Raw genomic sequence first — 4,828 nt, forward strand, 5'->3', positions numbered from 1 at the left:
TTAGATTTGAAATCCCCTTTTGAAGCATGGCATAAGTTAGACATATTATTTGGTGCTAGCTCTCATACTTCCAAATTGAATTTGAAAATTAAGTTCTTGAACTTAAAATGGAGGGAGACAATGTTGCAGTTCATGTTAATACTTTGAGGAGTCTTATGACACAATTAGCCTCAATTAACTCTCCAGTCACTGAAGATGATGCTATGGCTGTGCTCTTGAAGAGCATGCCTCAAGACTTTGACTATATTGTGACTACTTTGAAGGATCTTCCCCAACCCACACTAGAGGGCATCATCAGTGCTTTACAAGAGGAGGAAAGAAAGAACACTTCAAGAATGGGTAAAGTGCACACAAAAGCACTTGCAGTAAAGTTTTCAAAGAGCAGGTACAAGGCATGCAAGCATTGTGGGAAAAACAATCATGTTATAAAATCAACCCTTGCTCTTATTGTGGCAAGAACAATCACTCAGAGAAGTTTTGCAATGAGAAAAAGTAGAGTATGACAAAATCTAGTTAAAGAGAGAACTCGATCGACAAATGAAGCATCAAACCTTGTGGTAAAAGATAAGGACTTTGCCTTTTGAGCAATTTGTCTTTGAAATTTTTGTTTATCATCACTTGGTCAAATTTTGAGGTTCTCTGCCTGGAGTAGTACTCCAAAAAGAATGTCATGTGTTTTGTCTTTTATAAATCACCTCAGGTCACCATATGATGTAGGCCATGTGATATGTGTATTTGGTCTATCCCATTTTTGTAAACCTTGACCCTTGGGCACCTTTGCTAGCATGAGATCCTAGCCATAAATTTATCCTTGACCACCATGAGATGGCATGAGAAACTATGTGACTAGATGTATCCTTGACATAGCAAGAGGCAAACCCTCGAGGGGGGGTATGTTGGGATAAGTGTGATCAAGGGCTTGCTCTAAGGTGCATGTGTGCATCTAGGGGAGTCACGTGTGTGTGTGTGTGTGTGTGTGTGTGTGTGTAGTAGAAGCACACCTAGTGCTATGAGGTGTCTAGTCTATGACCTAAGTGATGATGTAAGCACAAAGGCCCCCACATGGGAGGTTCCTTTGATTTATCCAGTCCCACTGATGTAGGGACTGATTGCCACTGATGGAGGGGAGGTGCCTATACCTTCCTCTCACTCTATATAATGGAGGATCTTCCTTCATTCTAATACATGGATTTTGCCTCACTTGAGCTCTCTCTCTTTGTATCATGATGCATCTATTCTATCCCACACACTTCTTCATAGACAACATAAATTACTTGAGTGGCATGAATAGGACTACTTGTTTCTAAGACGTCTTAGTTTATTAAAAATTCTTATGTTATTATTAGTATAATGAGTGCTAACTAATAAAGCCTTAAAAATAGACCAATTAATGTTACCTTCCCCAAAATCATGAAGATTATTCATGTTTGACCTAGCTAAAAAGTTAAACCTTTCTCTATATGTTTCAACTTTTTTGTTTTGATTTATCGAGCTAGACCCAACTAAATCACCTACCAAAGAGACAAGACCATCACTCGAATTTCCAATGTTATTCGGTGAGGTCAAACGATCAACTTGCTTGCACTGTCCCTGCCCATCCCAAGGAAGTTTCTCCCTTGCTATATCTCCTAACTCTAGCAGGAGCAAGACTAGTATTTAGAGGGGCTTGCTTGCACAGTCGTTACTCGTCCCAAGGTAACTCCTCCCTTATTACTACAAGGGAATGTCACAGAAGCCAGATGACATCCCAGGAGATCGCCCTATTGGTTTCCAAAAGGCGAATTCATCATAGCATGTATCGCTAAGCCAATATACCAAAAGAAAGAGAAAGAGAAAAGGAAAGTTACAACATCATTTGAAAATAATGTTGGACATGCTTATGCTAGAGAAAATGTGATAAACATGCATTTTCCACTTTAGGAAGAAGCTACCGAAGAGGCAAAGATAGAAACTAGTACGACAAAGACAAAAGTAGCTTTCAAGCCAAAGTTACTTATTCATAAAGTTATTTAATCTAATAACCTTTGTAAGACTAGAATAAGTCCAATCATACAAATTTATATTTTTTGTTGTTTTAAAGACCCAAAATCTACATAGAAAATAAAACAGAAAATGAAAGAGAAGAAAAAAGAGGAAAACAAAAACTTTTACGAAAAACAAAAGGAAGACATACTTAGCAAGCAAAGCAACACTTATGTCGTCATCAATGCCCAAGACCCATGGAGTCTCTTGGGCAGACCCAGTGCTTACTAAAATACATCAAATAAGCAAAAGAGAAAGAAAACAAGAAAGGAAGAAGAAAGTAAGAAGGTGACTAAGCAAAAATAAACAAGCGAGTCAAGAAACAAAAACTTCCAAAAAACTCAAATCTCTCTCTCTCTCTCTCTCTCTCTCTCTCTCTTAAAACATAAAAAGCTAAAAGGACCCTTTACACTTATGTATCACTTCCTACAAAGAGGCAAAATTACATTCCTAACTTATAAAGCACAAGCATACTCAATCAAACTCTCTTTTGAAAAGGAGTTCACTATAGTGGAAACAAATTGTGCATCTCGAATAACTTCATTAACATTCAAGAGTTCTAGTGACATATTCCTGCATAGTGTCCCCTTGATTCATGTGCAACCCATCAAGCTCCCTACACAAAAATGAGACTGTAGCCTCATTAGACCTTCATACATGTTCTCCAAAATATCCCATGAAGTCCAACAAGACCGAATATGAGGAATTATGAACCTCTTTACATTAAATGAAATCAAAGACAACGCTTTTAGTATCCCACCTCCTTTGCTCAAGAATAACACATGCAGGTGGTTGTGCTTGCGCTTGCCCAGCTAGAGCAGCCCCCACCTTGCTGTGGAGGAGTACATGACACCTATGCAGGCACCTGTGACGTAGTCCCACAGGCCCTTGGCAACCAAAAGATTATGAATCATAAAGCTCCAAAGAGGAAAGAGATCATTTGGATTATGATGTGCCATTTGAGCAAAGTAAAAAGATTCAAGAAAACTCAGCAAAGCTCACGTGTTATGAAGGCCTTAATCAAGTAAGAGACCACTTTCAAAGCCAGTACTTGGCTCAAGGATGCACCTCAAATCTGCCAAAAAAGTCCAGTGCTGGGACACATACTGCAATCTTAGAATCCTCTGCTCAAAACTCAACCAATGCTTGGCTTAACAAGGCATAAACCCTCTGAAAATCACCTCTGTCTTGAACCAAACAGCCAATTGCAAAACCCAATTCCTCTCAAGTAAGTAAATGCGTGACGGGTGAAGACGGGAGCCAACCCGATGCGCAATGAAGAAAGTGTGGGTTTTGTTTGTATGGCTCAATCAATAGTCCGGGATATGGGACCAAGATAGTAAAATGACAGCTCCAAAAGCCCAAACCTAGACACCAATTAAGTTGACCAGCAGGCTGAGGTCAAAACTGAGCTGAAAATTACATCAAAACTGTTCCACAAGGTCAAAAACAGAGATAAACTGACCCGGAACAGCTGCTACAGCTTCAAAAGCTCCATTGTGTCAAATGGTCCAAAAAGGTGCAGCTTGTCAAAAAACAGATTGACCAGATCCTAGGCAGATTTAGAGAGCTCATAACCTGTCAAAAACAACTCGCATAGCTGTAGACAGCCTCCAAAAACCCTAAAATAGGTTCAGCCCTGTCTTGAAATGTATGCAACAGTGAAAAACAAGTCGACCAACTTGAGAACTGTTCCAAAACTGTCAAAAAATATTCTCCCAGTTCAAGAAGCTTCCAAAAACAGGCACCTATGTCTGGAACAGCAATTCGAAGCTGTTTCTGTTGAAAAAAACTCCAAAATTACGAAAAAAACAGTCGACTAGCAAGAAAACAGCCCGAAACCAGCAAGAAATGAGTCGTCCAACCTTGGAACAACTGTACGAAATTCATCCAAAACAGGTCGAAATTAACTGAAGTCCCTTCAAAAACCAGTCACCAACTCAGAAAACAGCAGCAAATGCCCTCCAAAAGAGGCGCTCTGTAGAACCCTATTGACGGTAGCTGCCAACAAAAACGAGCTGTTTTGTAACTGTTTTCCTCAATGAATCTGGAGTTCTTTGTGACAAAACAGCCCACGGGTTTGGGGAAGGCGTTAAGAAACAAGAGGAACCCGCTCTGATACCAATGTTGGAAATGAAAGCGAGTGAACGCGAGAGAATGGAGCTGAAGGAATCTAGAATGAAATTGCAGCAGCAAAATGAAGTACAAAGCTAGGGTGGTCATAGAGACAAAACCCTAGGATGGACCCTTACTGGAGTTAAGACATGTGTGGCAACTAACAAACTAGTCCCTTATTACATAACATTGGCCACTGCCTTAGGAAATATAAATATTTCCAACACTTTGCGACAATGCAAATGTACTTATGCGATGACCTAGGAATACTGACTTCAGAGGTCAATATCATTGCTTGTTCAACCAGGGGATTCTAGAAATAATGAATTCAGAGGTCAATATCATTGCTTGTTCAACCAGGGGATTCTAGAAATGAGTTGGATTTGATTCGCCGAACCCAACGCTACACTACTCTCTTTGTATAAAAGATCACTATACACATCATGAGACCCATGGGACACCAACAGCATGTGATCACAGATTTCTTTTTCAAAGGAGGTAAGTCCACGCTGGGTAGATGCAGTCAGACATAGAATCCAGAACCCGTCCTCCAAAGAGACCAAGCCTACAGGAGCTTGCCAGCAAGTTCTCGCCACATACAAGGCACTCCCATTGCAATGTCACAGAACCCAATGGACATATCCAACATGCTTCAAAAACACCAAGATTCTGAGTCCAATCCCAATTGAGC

At 40.2% G+C, this 4,828-nt stretch overlaps 1 long non-coding RNA gene across 1 annotated transcript; it reads right to left on the reverse strand.

The window, feature by feature from the left end:
* Nucleotides 1-2,497: 2,497 nt before the first annotated feature.
* Nucleotides 2,498-4,366, reverse strand: LOC147905705 (uncharacterized). Its single transcript, XR_015541793.1, has 3 exons — nt 3,888-4,366; nt 3,488-3,801; nt 2,498-3,389 (listed from the first exon to the last, which is right to left on the reverse strand). It is a non-coding gene; the product is annotated as an uncharacterized LOC147905705 (long non-coding RNA).
* Nucleotides 4,367-4,828: the final 462 nt, after the last annotated feature.

This window comes from Dipteris shenzhenensis, chromosome 1 (assembly GCF_047967505.1).
Source record: "Dipteris shenzhenensis isolate YYH24624 ecotype China chromosome 1, Dip_SZ_1.0, whole genome shotgun sequence".
NCBI lineage: Eukaryota > Viridiplantae > Streptophyta > Polypodiopsida > Gleicheniales > Dipteridaceae > Dipteris > Dipteris shenzhenensis.